General features: G+C 45.1%; 1 long non-coding RNA gene across 1 annotated transcript; it reads left to right on the top strand.

Moving 5' to 3' along the window:
• Positions 1-8,664: 8,664 nt before the first annotated feature.
• On the top strand, positions 8,665-14,867 carry LOC121825137 (uncharacterized). Its single transcript, XR_013047148.1, has 3 exons — positions 8,665-8,823; positions 9,419-9,532; positions 13,984-14,867. It is a non-coding gene; the product is annotated as an uncharacterized LOC121825137 (long non-coding RNA).
• Positions 14,868-17,372: the final 2,505 nt, after the last annotated feature.

Raw genomic sequence — 17,372 nt, 5'->3', positions numbered from 1 at the left:
CCCCCTGCCCCCACCCCCTCCCCCTCCCAACTCATATGGAATTGACTCAGAGGCATTAAGTTGTTTGTCAAGTTCAAAGGGGTCAATTTCATCCAGTATCTGTTGTGCCCGGTTTCTGTAAGACTGTGACTCCTGCCTAATCTGAACTGACCTCCCATCCAATCTCCTTTATTTCTTGAAACCACGACATAAGAGACACAAACCTTAACAAACTGAAAGTCACAGGGAGGCCACTTGGAGTCCAGGATTCTTATCTCTTCTTTCCTTTGCCCAGGGAACCCTGAGTTTTCTGCCTATCCATGAATTTGTACAGTAGGCATTTAAAAAAATCCAAAGAAATGATACCCCCAGTGGCTGGTCACTGTTAGCAGACACTTTTTTTGACTTTCTATAGCCAAGGCTGTGTGTCTTGAAAACGATGTTATTACACCTATACCATGAGAAGGCCTCTGTTAGGCTTCAGTTGGGTCTCTTTGCATAAGGAAACACGGGTATCTCTTCTGAATGAAACAGGAGCATTGGGCACTAAAGACAGGGGGTAGGGTTAGGTGGATAGAGTTTGGACCTCAGAGCACCTGTTAGCTCCGTGGAAGCAGTGAGTGTCTGGATTAAAGACAGGCGAGAGGCTGTGAAGGGATCTCAGCAATAAATCGCAAAGGTCATTTGAATTTGCAAGGGCTGGCATTTTTTACTCTGGTGGATTTGTGTGGTATGAAGAGAAGGAGGAATGAGGCCGTAGGACGTGTGAATGGGGCTTTATAGTGGGCTATTGTGGTGGCTTTGGAAGGAGGTTAAGAACGAGAGAAATGTATATAATGCATGAGCGAAGGCCTTGATTAAAATGGGTGAAATGTTGGAGCTTCCTGTGGGCGAGAGAAGTATGGGTACCTTTATAAGCCTTGCTTCTCAGCCTCTGTTGCTGGGGGATCTGATTCTCCCCTGTCAGCCTCAGGTCTCTCTTGCAATGCTGGTTCCACAAAGCTATGCAACCTTGTGAATCTGTTTCATGACTGAATGTCCCAGGGAGACACGACGGCATCTCTCATGATCTCCAAGAGCTTGGAATCTAGTAGTTTAGAACCAAAAGGATACTGCATAAAATATGCTGCAAAATGGAATAGAAACGTCCCAAAAGGAAGATTGTGAAAGAAGCCAGTATCCACTGAGAGCCTCTCGGCTTTAGAGTCTGTATGTAGTTCATCTCCTTTTCGGCTCACAATACCCACCGAAGCAGACGGCATGACATCCATTTCTCAGAAGGGGGCGGAGTTCAAAAGGAGCAAAGCAGCTTATCCAGAAGTGACAGAGGAGCCACTAGAGCAGGGACAGAGTCCACTCTTGTATCTAAAGTCACATGGTTTCCAACAGTCACTCCAGGACTCAACAAATGAGAGCACCCACACCTAGAGAGAGAAAGGGGCTCAAATTCAAGTGAGAAAACATCTTGATGGAGCCCGATGGAAATGAGTTTCCAGACACATGGAGGCTGGGGAATGATGACTGTTCCAAGAAAACCCAGCAGCAACACAAACAAATGTCTCTGAAAAGGCTCATGCCCATAGCTCTTTCAAAAAAGCACATGGAACAGCATACCCCAGGACTGGAGAGGAAGTGTCTAAAACTAGCTGAGAACAGGACAGAGGGCAGAGGGGCATTTGGTGAGAGGCAGACACCACACAGGGCTGTGTATTGAAGGTGGGCAAGAAAAGGGTTGTGTTAAGATGCACCTGTTGATATTAGTTCTGATATTTCCTGGTGGTTGCCCTTCTTATGAATTTCTTCTCCTGTTACAGAGACTCCACAATTCCCAACAGCAAGGCTTCAAAGATGAGCATATACCCAACTTGTTTTGAATACAGGACTGAGTCTAAAACCCTGCCTCTCTGGACTAGAGTTCCCTGGATTGTATTGGATATGGTAAATAAGAGATATCATAGCAATATCAATCGGAAGCCCAGTTTTATCTGTAATGAGAGTCAGGTCAAGAGACTATCTCCAAGGGATTAGCTCTGGAGTCCATTTGGGAACACAGCCCCCCATTACCACAGCAAGAACATCGTGGGGTCCACCTTGTTTGGACTTAAGAAGGCAGAGGTACCTGGTTTGGGTATCAGGGTAACTGTAGCCTCATAAAAAGAGTTTGGCAGTGTAGATAACCAGACTACAACTCACAGCTCCAGAGAAGCTAGATAACAAGTAGGACCCTAAGAGGGATGCATGGGTCACCCTAGGAAGGGGAAATAGATGAGATCTCCTGAGTAAACTGAGGGTGAGGAGGGGGCAATGGAGGGTAGGGAGGGGCTGGGGGATGGAAGCATGGGGGAATGGGATGTCTGAGCTGGAAAAATGGCGGAATGGGAGAGCAATGAGGGAGATATCTTGATAGAGGGAGATATCATGGAGATACGGAGAAACCTGGTGTGAGAGAAGTTCCCAGGAATCCAGAGGGATGACCCCAGCTTAGAGTACTAGCAAGAGTGGAGAGGGTGCCTGAGCTGGCCTACCCCAGTAATCAGATCGGTGAATACCCTAACTGTCATCATAGAGCCTTTATCCAGTAACTGATGAAAGCAGATGCAGAGAGCCATGGCCAAGCACCAGGCCGAGCTCCAGAAGTCCAATCAAAGAGAGGGAAGAGGGATGCTATGAGCAAGGGGGGGTCAAGACCATGATGGGGGAAACTTACAGATACAACCAGACCAAGCCAGTGGGAACTCATGAACTTTGAACCCACAGCTGCGGCGCCTGCATGGGACTGGACTGAGCCCTCTGCATGGGCAAGACAGTTGTGTATCTTGGTCTGTTTGAGGGGCCCCTGGCAGTAGGATCAGGATCCATCCCTGGTGCACGAACTGGCTTTTTGGAGCCCATTGTCTATGGTGCGACACCTTACTCAGCCTTGATGCAGAGGGGAGGGGCTTGGACCTGCCTTAGCTGAATGTGCCGGGCTTTGCTGACTCCCATGGGAGGCCATACCTTTTTGGAGAAAGGACTGGGGGGTGGGGTAAGGCTGGGGAGGACCAGGAGGAGGGATGAGGGGGGATCTATAGTTGGTATGTGGGATGAATAAATAATTTAATTCTTAATTTAAAAAAAAAAAGAAGGTAGAGGTATGCAGCTATCTTGAGATAAGGATGGCTTTTCTGTTTATAGTGCTCTTGGTTTGAATGCTGCATGTCTTTCCAGAGCTGACACAGGCGATCAAGATCAGGGGTTGCTTTCTCCATCAAAGGGCTTGCCCTCTGACAGAAGGAACCATTGTTTCCATCTCTGTGATCAACAACAGGCAGAGAGACCACATGCCCAGCGCTGGCCACGTGTGACAGGGATTTTTCTGTCTCCGGGTGAGAGCAAGCCTTCTGTGAGCTGCCAGTTGGCAGCCCCTGACAGCTGCCAATAGCAAAAACATCAGGAATAACACGTAGGAAAGTGACTGATTCATCTCCCAGGAGCAAGTCCCTGCACAGACAGCCGAGAAGCTGCACCGCAAATCATCCCTCAAAGGTTTTCATTTGATAACCGAATGTAGGCTTTTAGATAGGTTTTGTTTTTTCCTTCTAAAAATGCACACCTTGTGTAACATGTTTTCTTCCATGGGGGAGTGAGACTGGGGTGTAGCTGACATGCTATCAGAAGCACAGCATTGCAGTTAACATGAAAAGCAACTTAATACAAGTCATGAGCCTGGGGCTTATTGAATGTACCAGATTATCACACACAGAGATGCAGTGCTTGCCTGCAAAATGATTTTCTAGGGAAGTCATTGATAAAGTGTTTCTAGCATTCTTCTTCCACGTATAAGCAGCTGTCAGAGCCCTGCTGGGACGATTACAGTCTCTCCCCCCCCCCATACTTTGTTTCTTGGGCCCCTGGCTCGCAGTCATAGGGGTCGGTTGTGGTCTGGCCACCTGTTCTGCAGTACACCAGTTAGAGAGAAGTAGCATTGAAAAGCAGAGGTTTAACTACATGTGCACACCAGTATATGGAACAGATATAGGGGTCCAGTGGCCTCAGTTCCTCTGTGGGGTGCTGATATGAGCTTTAGGTATAGATAGAGGAAGAATTGGGGCAGGGTCAAGCAGTATGCATATATTAAGTAGCATTGGTCAAGGTCTACTGTGGTTGATTATCACCCCCTTCCTCTTGGCTTCTTGATAAGTCCAACCTTGTCTTCAAAATCTAGTATATCTTAGGAAATCCTTTCAGGACATCATTGCTGACTTTCTTATTGAGGATGACTTTGGTGGTTTTAGGGTTCTATATGTGTCTTTGCTACCGGAATTCAAGTGTGCATCTACTCATTTGAGCATTCACTTAGTACCTACCATTCATTCACAAAGGATTCTACCCACTTCCCTAAGCAGGAACTATAGGAGCTGAGGCCAAGCACTAAAGGCTAAGGGCAAACCCAAGCCAGCCAGTGTCTGCCCTGGTTTCGCTAAGGGAAGGGAGCGCAGCTTACTTCACAGATAATGACACAAGACCACGGGAAGGGGAAGGAAGGGGAGACAGATGATGAGAGCTAGGAGTATGATTCCTGTGCAGGTGGGGAAGAGTAAAGAGCATGGGGAAAAGAGTCAGCTGAGTAAGACTCGGTCAGAGGACGTGTCTAGGGAAAGCAGAGGAACAGTGGGGACAGTACTGAGGTGGAACTGAACTCACAGCCATGACAACATGGAAGTACAGCTCTGGGGCCTCTGCAGGGCTCGGCGTTCCAATAATGCTTCGGCTTTTTACAAGTGCAAAGATTGAATCCAAGGTGTGATGTAATCACAGGTGTTCCAAGAAGGGTTTGCCCTCAGGTGGCATGGGCACCAGAGAAGGCTACTTTGGGAGTCGGGCATAAGTTAGAATGTGCCATGGCATTTATATAAGAAACATGAGTCTGTTTGATTTGGGACATTAAGGGCCTTTGGTAGAAAACTGAGTTCTCTCTCTCTCTCTCTCTCTCTCTCTCTCTCTCTCTCTCTCTCTCTCTCTCTCTCAAACATACCTTTGTATAATATAACAATAGTGGCAGATACTGTGGCCTTACATAGACCTAGGTTTAACCTGGCTTTACTTCATAGTGACATTGTGACTTGGGACACGTAACACAACCCTCTTAAATGTCAGTTCTATTGCTGGAATATTAATATTATGGGAATGTTAATGATGAGAATATTAATACTATGGATATCATGAATTGTTTGGAGGGCTCAGAAGGTAACTGTAGTCAACTATTTAGTATCACACTGGCCAAACTGTAAACACTGAGTGAATATTAGCCACCATCATCTTCATCATGAATGATGTGGTAACTTGAAAAAAATGGCCCCCACAGGCCCATAGGGAGTGGCACTATTAAAGGGTGTGGCCTTGTTGGAGTAGGTGTGGTGTTGTTGGAGAAAATGTGTCTCCGTCTTTTCCTATTGCCTGCTGATCCAGATGTTTCGATAATGAACTAAACCTCTGAACTGTAAGCCAGCCCCAATTAATGTTTTCCTTTGTAAGAGTTGTTGTGGTCACAGTGTCTCTTCACAGCAATAAAAACACTGATTGAGACAATAGATATATGGTCATCAATACTTCTAATTCTTATAAATAATATTAGTTCATATCTTAAACACTCAACATGATCTTTCCTCATGGACCCATTGGGGTAGTCTCTGTAGTGTTCTGGATACCTCACTCAGTGCCTGAGTTAAGAAGATACTAAAAACAAAATTTTGAATAAACAAAAAATATGATACTGTAAGGTAAAGATAATGTGATATTAAACAATGTGTTTAAGAAAGGAAAGGAACCAAGTATTCTTCTTTATCCCAGGCATTTTTGTTTATCACATTACCTAAATTTATTGCCAGGAAAGTAGACAAATGTCCAGTTTTCATAAACTGCTGCCTGTGGGATCAAATGGGAAGTCCCACTGGAACTCTTAAAATGGACTTCCTCTTCATGCACCAAGAAGCAGATGAACTGTTGGTGGGAACAGGGACAATGGCTTTTAAATTAAGGCAAAATATCCGTAGTGCCTTTCTCCAGAAATGACAAGGACAGAAATGGAGACCATGATGTCACAGACCTGACACTGATTGACAAGGCCACAGGCAAGAGTTTGACATACCTTTCAAGGGAAGGTTATGTATAAAACTGTGTTCTAACATCTGTTGGGTGAAAGGTGAGCAACAGCTGTATGGATACACAGGTCGTTTTCAGCATCCGGTGTTAAAAGAAGAAAATGTGTTTTCATTGTGTATCACTACCTTCTTCTAAATAGGACGGGTCTCGGTGGCTTGGGAGAAGTTTTCATACCAGGCTGGGCTGTGGCTAGGTAGGGTAGTTTCAATATAAATGTGGAGTGAGGTAGAAGAGTCTCATTTTATACCAGAGAGGACTTTGGATGGCCATACAGAAACGGAAGAAGAGTCTAGGGGTGTGGCTTAGTTGGCAGATTGTTTGCCTGGCATGGAAGAAGTCTTGGCACCTCTCTAGTACTAGAATCTCTAGTACTAACACACCAGGAATGGTGGTGCATGCTTGTAGTCCCAGCACCCAGGAGGTGAAGCAGGAGGATTGGAAATTCAAGGTTACCAGGTTAAAAGCCAGCTTGGGATACAAAGGACCCTGTCTCAATGAGTGTGTGTGTGTGTGTGTGTGTGTGTGTGTGTGTGTGTGTGTGTGTGCATGTGCGCGCGTACACGTGCATGTATGACAAAAAAGGAAAAAGAACATCAGAAATAGTAAAAAGGGAGAAGGTGGGGCATCCCCATCAGCCCCCACTGTGACGAATCCGCAGCACAACAAAGATGCGTAAGGAAGATTTCAATTTGCTGTTGGCTGGGCCAATGTAAACCCTCTGTTGGCCCCCATGTAATCTCCCTAAATTACATATTGCTCATGAGTGCTTTTGTGTGAATGGATTATTTTAGCAGAGAGCACGAACTGAAAGAAACCGGAAAGATAGCTATTTTTTCCCTCCCTTGGAAAGGAGTAAGACACGTCTTTCACTGAGAGGAAACAAGAGATTATAGGGTGGAGTGTCTCCAGAGCAGAGACGAGCCTTTGTGTGTTTCTTTAGGAGGAGGAAGGGGCAAGGAAGAGAAAAGAAAGCCAACGCAAAGATGAAGAAAGGAAAACTTAATCACAACTGTGTCCTCCCAGCCTGTCTGTCCGTCTCAAGCTATATCTGTCTGGGTGGACTGCATAGGGAGGTAACAGTCCACGTGCAACATCAAAGAGAAAGGATAATACTTCCCGTTGCTCTGACCTGAACCCAAGCATCCCCGCCCCTTAGTACAGGACTGATATAAATGGTTTTGTTGCTTCAGGGGAGAAATCCCTAACAGGGAATTTTGCTAGAAAACCAAGTGATATTCAGATACGTCTATGTGGGATGAGCGCACAGCCTAGTAGTAGAGCATTTGTCTTGCACCCCTCAGTCCTTGGATTCAATCTCCAGCACTGTAAAAAAAAAAAAATCAAGAAATGTTGACACTGTGAGGGTGAAGTGAGAATACTGAGGTTGCCTGCCTCCTGGGCTAGTAGCCAGATGTTTCTTCCAGCACCCACACTGACTGCAACATTCCGTGCTGACTGGCATTTGGCCATTCCTAACTTTCCTGCTATTCACATATGTTTTAGACCTCACATCTTTATTAGACATGATAACTAGCCACCATCAGATCAAGCCTGTCTAATTTCACCACTAACGATGCACACCATATATATCACAACGGAACACACACGTGCATGCGTGCGTGCGTGGGTGCATGCGTGCATACTGTTCGTGCCACTTGACTCCCATTTCTGTGAAATATTTAGAAATCCGACTCGTACTTGCTTAAACTAAAGCAAAGACGGACTTGGGAACACCGGAAGTTGTGATGGAATTTTTCCCCCTGGCATGATGTCATTTCCTGAGGGGGGACATTTCAGAATATATTTGGGGACCTTGCTTTTCTAACCTTGGAGATGTTGGAGGAGTCCACATCCAAGGATGTGATGGGCTGTCAGCGTGCAGAACATGCCACTCAATGGAGATAAAAATCTTACCTAGGGTGTCTGTGGTCCTGTCTGAGGCACCCTAACCAGATGGTCAAAGCACTTCACCAGCAGCCTCCTGTCTCAGCTTAGCTGTGCATAGGTGATGGTTCTATCCTCATGATTGCTGTAGCTCCAAGGACAGATATCCGTCCCTACTAAAATGAGAAGACAAATGGACTCTATTGCTTAGCATTAGCTCAGGACAACCCACTTGCAAATCCTACAAAATAGAAGGGTACAGGCTGGGCTTCCCAGCCAGAGGTCATGATCATCAGCCTTACCAAATTTAGAGGCACTGAGAGGAATGGATGAGGCTTCCAGAAGACCCTTCACCATGATAGAGCTAAGAGTTAAGTAGAATGGGCCGGGGGAAATAACACACATCCACTTGTGGACAACTCCGGGTCTTCTCTTGGGTTATTTTACATGCCCAGGTCCTCTCAAAGACCAGAGATTTTACACACTTGGTTCCCTTGTATCAATCAGATGCCTTTTCTTTGATATGTTCTTTGTGCTTTGTGAAGTTCTACGTATATTTTAAGAAGCACGTATCTCCTCTCTGTGAAGCTTCCCAGTTACGTGCCCCTACAAAAACCCCTTCCTCTGCGCACTCATAGCTTTTTGTGCTTATATACACAGAAGGAATTGAACTAATTAGCACACATAAGAGGCTGCGTAATCCACATCCTTTTGGAAATGGGAAGCACATGATGTCAGATGAAACAAGATCCGACAACAGAGAATTAGTACTATTTACTGAGTGTACACAATGTGAGAGGTCTCCAAGCAGAACCTCTGGTGAGTGTTGGTTGAGAATAATATGTTTGAAGATCTCGGTCCCTTGAAGCTTATCTATTTCAACCACTTCCTTACTTAGATCAGGAAACTGAGGCTGAAGTGGGTTTCTTTCCAGCTCTGACAGTAAATGGTCTGAGCCACCAAAAGGAAGGACAGATTGACCCAATTCTTGGCTGAGAAACCACAGCTATGCAGCTTAAACTTCCTGTTTTAAAAGCTACGGCAGGAAAAAGTTGTGGTCTATATTGCCATGACTCAAACTCTCTCTCTCCCTCTCCCTTTCCTCTCTCTCTCCATCTCCTTCTCCCCCTTCTCTGCCCCCTCTGCTTCTCTCTACCCTTCCCCCTCCTTCCCTCTTCCCCACACCCCTTCCCGGACCCCCCGGCATCAGAACTGTGATTCACACTCTTTGCTCTGCATTGCTCTTGGGCCCACAAAAGTGTGCCATTTGTGACTCACTGCTGAGTGAAGGGACATAATAAATCTTGCTCAGAATCCAAAACATGCAAACAGACTGTCATGGGAACTATGGGGACTTAAAGCAAAGGGATAAAAGTGACTCTTTGTGACAAACATCCTTCTATTTTTATGACAGTATCTACATAGACATTCTCTCTGGAGCAGGTCAGAATTGTCCAGGAATAGCAGAACTGCATGAACCCTGTGGTATTCAAACTGGAAACTGAAGACTTCTTTGGACTGCTGCCAGGTAATACTCAAGCCCAAACATGTAGGAATGGCCCCAAAAGTTATTTTATGAAAATCCACGAGCCCCTCCGTTCTACTGTGTCAGTCATGTGTGGATTCTGCCCTGTCTCCACATTTAGTTTCTCATAAGGCCCAGCCACACTCATCACCCTCCTCTCTACTTCCTGGTACTATAGCATGTATCCGTGTCTTTTTCAGAGATGCTACCTTGGCAGTACCTGCACCCACACTGTAGCATTTAGCCCTTTATTAACTGTGCCAGACCATCCTAGTTTGGATGAATGGATAGCAGGGTTTGCCCCAAGTGTGAGCTGAATGTGAGTTAGCATACACTGTTGTGAGTGTGTCTAACAATCCACAACTGAACTGACCTGGCGGATACTGTGAAGAGGAAAGAAAGCTGACATGGTAAGAAGTGCCAGGGAGTGGACGTAGAGACAACATTGTCGTATCTGGGGAAATATACTCTTAGAAGTCGATGTGGAGACATGAGTAATAAGGAGGCAACCTCTGGGAACATCTGGGGATTGTCTACTCAAATAGGAGAAAGAAGGAAACTTCTTGACTCGTGAGAGAAAGTCATATGAAGAGGCACCTTGGAAAGAGGATATGCTGTTCTTCCAGGTAGCAGGAGAGGGGAAGGGAAGTCTTCTCCTGACCCCGGCTCACAGAGGGCAGTGCTTTCCAGATTAACAATTTTCTAGTTGTGCGAGTTACATGGAACACTCAAATGTTTCTAATCTCTATGTATGTTACTTTTGTGTGTGTATATATATATATATATATATATATATATATATATATATAGTGAGTCATAGTGTGTGTGTGTGTGTGTGTGTGTGTGTGTGTGTGTGTGTGTGTGTGCAAATAGAGGCCCAAGGTCAATACTGGGTGGGTGGCTTCCTCTATCACTCTTCACCTTCTATTTTGAGCCAGGGTCTCTCATTTAATCTAGCACTTCTGATTTAGGAAGACTTCTAGGCCTATGAGCTTGAGAAATCTTTCTGTCTCTGCCTCACCAGTGCTGAGATCACAGACACCTGTCACCATGTCTGGCTTTTCTGACCTGGCTGCCAGAGATCTGAACTCAGATCCTCACATTTACAGGACAATCCGGTTACTGATTGAGCCTCCCTGGCTTAGTTTATACTACTACCACTAACAGCCCCGTCTGCTCCACAGAGCTCTTGGATAGGTTACACACAAAAATAAGTTATCAACGACAAGACTGTGCAAAATGAATTAGTATGTTATTTGTTTGAGAAACATATTGAATTAATGAAATTCCTTAGTCCTGACAAGCTTTTCTTGCAAAACAACAAAACCAAAACTCCACATAAATTCATCAGTGATGAAAATTGAAAGAGGAACTCAAATTTTATCTACTCCCCAACCCAGAAAATTCTACAATAACAGTCACCCAAGAAAACCCTGTGTCAAGGGCCCCTGTCTTCCCAGTTCGTTTGCTGATGGCTACAGGTTCATTATTTCCTAACTGTCTTTTCTAATGACTCTTGATTTGCTACAGTCACAATTTTTATCCAGAAGGTGGCTTATTGTCTCAAACTCAGATTTTAATGGTATGAAAAAAATCATTAAAAAATTATGTGAGAGAGTCTACAGTTTGCTGACTTGATTCAGGGAATGGTAAATTGCTGCTAAGAGCTAAGAATGTGGTTTTTTTAAAAAACATTTTTAAAATGGTTGATAAAAAAGTCTAGGGAGTAATAGCATTCTGGGACAGAGGCACATTGTAAGACATTCAAGTTTCAGTGGCCATAAGTAAAGCCCCATTGTAACCTATATTCACTTTCTCTTTCTTTTTCTCTTTCTGTGAGCCACTAAAGGGTTACAGGCTTCAAGGGCAGGAATTGTGAGCTAGCCATGACCTTCAGAGCCTAAAATACGAAATTACTGGTCCCTCACAAGAAGACTTTGTTCAATCTCATTTCATTCCTGAATTTAGATTACATGTTGGTCATGAGATCACTTCTAGGCTGGTGTTAGTGAGTTAAGAAAACCTGGTCCCTGACCCCAAGAAAATAGCATCCATTACCTATAAAGACAAGTAGCCAAGTTATCACAAGACCATGTTCTGCCTGGGAAGACAGAGAGGGAGAAGGAGTTGTGAGGGTTGAGCCTCTAGCTCTGGCAAGCTGAGGTCGACCAGTTGGCCGGTGGTTGTATTAGTTACATATCATTGCTGTGATAAAATCCCTCAGAAAAACATCCTCAAGGAGAAGGATCTTACTTTGTCTCATGAGTTGAAGGTCTGGTCAGTCCGTTGTTGTGGGAGAGGAGTGGCGACGATAGGAGCTCTTGATTCTGGCCACAGAAGCAGGGGTTGCTACTCACATTATATCCACAGCTGGGAAACAGAGGGAGATCAAAATTGGTGTTCAGTCCACCTTCTCCTTTATATTCAGTCCAAGACTCCACAGGAGCAGTTCAACCCACACTCAGGGTAAGGCTTCTTTCCTCAGTTAAACCTCTCTGGAAACATCCTCACAGATGTGACCAGAAGTGTGTCTCCTAAGCGACTCCACATCATTCAAGTTAACAAAGGAGAATAACCACCACAATGGTTCAGCTGCCACCCTTCTGCACATACACACCTTCTTCTACCTTGAACTCCCTGTACACTCCTCCTAGGGTCTTGATGATGCTGTGGAGCAGGGGCAGCATGTATGAGACATAGCTTCTGGAAGAACGATCACCTTCTTACAGCTCTGAGGCCTTATTTTGAACCTTGGATATGTCTCTCTGTGACTGGCTACCACCATCTGTGAAGCTCTTCAGAAGATGCCCAACACCTGTTTCTATATAGCTACAACTGCTCATTTGCATGTACTCATCCTTTGCATTTGTGGTCCCCAGAAGATTGGTCCTCTAAGCATCTCCTGCCTCTCCTCCAGTGCTTCTCTATAAACATTTCCAATGAGGCTGTCATCTTTAGATGATGTACCCCAGGAGAGCAGATGTTTCTCTGCCTGTCATGCTATAAAAAAGTATTCTGAGCTTCTGACATTGGACAGAAACCAGGAAGAGGGGGATAAGGTGACCATTACTGATGTGTGATCTGAAGGGATACCCATAATACAACAAGCTGATGAATACATTTTACTGCAATATTTAGAAAACTGAAACCAGTACAAATTTAAACCAAAAGGAAAACCTATCCAGGAGGAACCTTGTATTTGAGGACCAAGTGAAGACGTAGAAGACAGAGAAAACCCTTCTTTCATAAACAGTTATGCAAGAAACCTACATGTAGTGAGAGCATTCTTGAAGCTGGATCCATGTGGAGTTTTGGAAGGAGCATGTCAATGTGAACAAGATAGAGGGTTCTGCTTTGAGTTGCCTCGCCTTGTACGTCTTTAGAAATCACTCCTTTCCCCAGGGCTTCAGTTTCCTCTCTATAAACGAAAGAAGATGAAGCAAATGATATCATGGGTTTATCCTTGATATGTGACTGCTTTGTATACATACCTTTGTACAGAGAATTCCACTTGGAACTGTGCAGCAAACACACACAACGAACGGATGTGGGTCCTGCTGCTACAGCCAGCCAAGGTGTGACACCAGATATTGCACAACCCTCTTTGATGCAATGCTCTTGTTTGGGGTTTGGGGGCGTGGTTGGGAACTGCCTGCAAGCCATTTTAGTCATTGGGACATGAGCTCATCATTTCCAGACAAGAAGCTTCTGAAACCATTTAGTCTGCCTTGACTGCGAGGTGTTGGAGAAGAGGCTGGCCGTGGAGTAGCTGTGGGGTTGACAGATGTTTCCCAATGGGAGCCTCCACTCTGCTTGCACCATCCTGTTGCAGTCTGAAACCCATGCCCTGCATCCAGCTGGCAAGCCCTAGCCCATGCAAACAAATGTGTTTAAAGATAGACTGCTCATTTTATGGCTGGTGTATGTTGAAACAGGACTCCCTGGCTTCCCATGAGGCCTAAAGGCACAGTCTGAAGTTTTCATCACAGATAAGACTATTTCAAGGGGCAAATACGGACACCCCGTATCTGTTTATATGACCTAAGGACATTGCATTTGCTACACCAAAAACGACATTTTCAGACCTGCTGTCTGCTCCCGAATTTAAGTTCCTCAAAGGTGGCAAATGAATGCAATTCTTTCCTGCACTCATATGTGTCATACATTACAGGAACAAAACATAGCTGGAGCTCTGGATTGTCGAAATTAATCTGAGGTCGTGCAGTCATAGAATATTTTCTTAGTGGAAGAAAATGAAATGGGGTAAAATGCATCTTGTTTTTTAGTTTTAAGTGCTAAACTTCTGAACAAATAAATACTAGGCTATCACCTGGTCCTAGGTAGGGCATTCCCCTCTTTTGAAGGGTCAAGGGAATGTGGGTGTAACTTCTGAAAAATTTAAAACTATTTTTTTCTTTTCTTTTCTTTTTTTCTTTTTTTTTAAACCTTTGCAGTAAAAATACATGGATTTCTACAAAGAAACAAACGTCTAGGCAGAACCAAATGAGCAAAGGAGAGTCTTCATGTAAGTCCTATACATCGATGACCCTAAGCAAAGGACAACTGCTTCTCAGTCTTCTCACCCAACAAAACAGAAAGAATTGTTTCATTCTACAATTCCATAACTGCATGTTGGTAAAAATTTAGTGGGAAGTGACTGAGAGGGCCTGAGATACATGGCTCATTTTTAAAATAAGAATCTGAGAAGGGAGCAGATGAGTAATATGTCTAAATGCATGCCACATTCTCATCCTTAATGGCCCTTTCTGTCATAGCTTTCTTTCAGTCCCAAATAGAAGCAAGTGAGGGGCCAGATGACCTGCTGAGGCTTGCTGCATGACCTGGAGGTGAAAGGGATGGCATTTTCCTTAGAAACAATTAAGGAGTTTCCCAAACAAGCAACCCACTAAATTACACAATCCATATTTCTCTTCCAATCTTCCCATTCTGATTTCAGTGATTCATAATTTTAGAATCACCTTTTCCTAGCACTCCCTAGGGGACGATAGCATTAACTTTGGAATAGTAAACTGCTGTGGTTTGGATCGCAAATGTTCCCCAAATGCCCAGGTATTAATGTCTTGGTCCCTGGCCTCTGAAGCTATTGGGAGGTGGGAGCCTCAGAAGGTGGAGGTTAATGGAAGTTAGGCTATTGGGGATGTGTCTTTGAAAGGGATACAGGGACTCATTCTTGTCTTACTCTTGGCTTCCAAGCTGACATGACGAAAGAGAATTGGTTTGCTGTGGGATCCTGCCATGATGTGCTACTTTTCTTCAGATTTGAAACAGCAGAGCCAATGGGTCGACACTGGACAAAGACTTCAACACTGTGAGAGAGAAAACAAAAACAAAAACAAGAAGAACAAAAAAACAAAAACAAACAAACAAAAAAAAAACACCCTTTCCTACCTTCAGCAGTTCACTTTGAGAATGATTGGCAGCTGGATCCATCCATGTCAAAGCAATCTCAACCTAAAGAGTTTCCTTTCTCTCGTCCTTCCTTCCCCCCTCTCCCCTCCCTTCCCTTCTCTTCCCCGTCTTTCCCACCTTCCTCCTTCCCTCCTTTGCTTCCTCCCTCCCTTCCTCCCTTCCTCCCTCCTTTGTATAGCATATGTATCAATTAGATGGATGAACTCTACACTGTTTCAGTTCATAGAGCTCCCTTAGGACTAGAAATGATTTGCATATTAGCTTAAAATATGACTGATTCATGGATGAACTTGTGTTTCCTATAGGATGTATACTCCAAAGGATGAATTCCTAACAAAGAATGGTAGTTCCATGAAGAACACTAACTCATAGACTCTCTCCACTGTCCTTCTCCTGGCTAGATGTGAAGCCATGGCTCTGCCCATATCCTCAGGTAAGTGTGATGGATCCTTTCCCCATTGATGACCCAGGAAGGCAAGGAAATGAAGAGGGAGCCTTTGGCACCCGGCATGCTTAGAAACATACATGGAATTGGATCTCTCATGCTGTGACTTGGTTCAGTAGAACAGACTTCACTGTGAAAGATTATCAGCAAGCCCAGTCCCCTTTGTCTATAGCTTCATAGTGGCTTGCTTATTCATAACCCTCCCCGTTCTGAAAAGGCAAGGCCCAGTGTTGAAAACATTCACCTCGTACTTGCAGGCATCTTGTCCCACTGCCTACAGCCTCCTATGGCTTTCTCTGCATCCCCCTTTAAACAAAGTACAGGTCTTGACTGGTACCCACAATGCCTCTGATCCTGCTTTTTTCCTCTCCAGCCTATCTTGCTTTCTACGTGTTGAACCCACAGCTCTGCTCCTGTCCTGGGAGTCCTCAGGCTTCCTACAGTGTACATCCTCATGTTGGCTCCCTCACCCTGAACACTGTGTAGCTCGCTCCGTCACAGCCTTTACCTCAACACTCCAGTGACCATTCTCACCCACTTGCCTCATACCCCTAGTGCCACGAGTCTCTCATTAACTCTGCATTATTTTCCTTACATGCCACCACCCGCTGTCATGTATTTATATCTGTTTGTTCTTTTTCCCCCATCACAAGAATAAAATCATCTTGGGAGCAGGGCTGTTTGCTCTCTCCACAGCCTTATCTTTAGCTCCTGAACTCTCCTGATATAGCAGTTTCTCAATTGTTTTAAGTAGATGACTTTGATGTCAAGGCTTAAAGAGGAGTCATCAAGTGGAGAATATCAGTAGCGTTGGAGGAATCAGTCCACTTTCCTCAAATCCCACCTCTCCAAGTCCCATGTCTCAAGTCCCAGACTGCCATTCTTCCTATTAAGCACATATCAGGTCAAGCCTCCACTGCCTGTCAGAAAGAGTGACCTCTACTTGAATAGAGAAGACTTGTGTTTAAAATAACTAGGGTCACAGCCTTCCCTGGACCTTCTTCCTTCCTGTAAGGCCCGAGGTTGTTCCCATAGCCATTCCCGGGGGAATGTGCCGTGTATCCGAGGGTCCCTGGGAAGCCAAGGGCTCACATTCCTAAGGGCATGTGAGGAGCGCAGTCCCAGGGTCTGTCCTTCCTGGCCAGAGGAAGTGACTGCCTAGTTGATATTTCGAGAAGGATGGGTCATGGGAGTTATGTCACTGCCTGGCTCTGGCTGCTGCTGGCTGCTGCTGGGACATTATTGGCAAGAAGCACTATGGGCAGAGCTCACTGTCAGTCTGTGGTGGGTTCCAGCCAGAGTCCTTTCCCTGTTCCAGGACCACTCTGGCCTCCTTAAGGCCCTGGTTCACTCATTCAATGGCTACGCCGCAGTCCTTACCGACTCAGCTCCATATTGGGAGAGTACCCTGGTACTACTATTTATTTATGAACAGTAGTGACTTGATGCCTGTCTCTAACAGCTTGACAAACACACAACACAACACAACACAACACAACAACCGTGACAGAAAGTCATGTCTGGAATGCTCCCTGGGATACAGAATACACGAGAATCAGAAGTTGCAGGCTGGATACCGGGTCCCAGAGGCCGCAATCTGATTCTTGCCCATCTTCCTCTACAGATGGTGAGTTAAGCTCAGTGACCCTCCCATTTGCTGACCCAGAAGTGTGAGCTGATGATGCAGCAAGGGTGCAGCTGTGCCTGCTTGGTAGACGTAGACTGTGTCCAGTTTGACTCAAGGGACACCTTTCTCTGCAGGTCCCAAAGTGGGCAAAGATTCCTAGCCTAAGAGAATGACGTCAACACTCGATTCCCGTTTGCTGCTACTGCTTGGGGAGGGAGTGTAGCCTCGATGGAGGAAACATATCCTGAGAGGAAGGCTTCCAAAGGCTGGGGAGTTCCTAGCCTCCCCTCACTTCTGATTTGTTCTCTCTGTTTCCTATTTGTCAGCGAGAGTGTGATCTT

This window comes from Peromyscus maniculatus, chromosome 22 (genome assembly GCF_049852395.1).
Source record: "Peromyscus maniculatus bairdii isolate BWxNUB_F1_BW_parent chromosome 22, HU_Pman_BW_mat_3.1, whole genome shotgun sequence".
Classification (NCBI taxonomy): domain Eukaryota; kingdom Metazoa; phylum Chordata; class Mammalia; order Rodentia; family Cricetidae; genus Peromyscus; species Peromyscus maniculatus.
The sequence above is the reverse complement of the archived record's forward strand: the minus strand, read 5'-3'. Positions and strand labels throughout refer to the sequence as shown.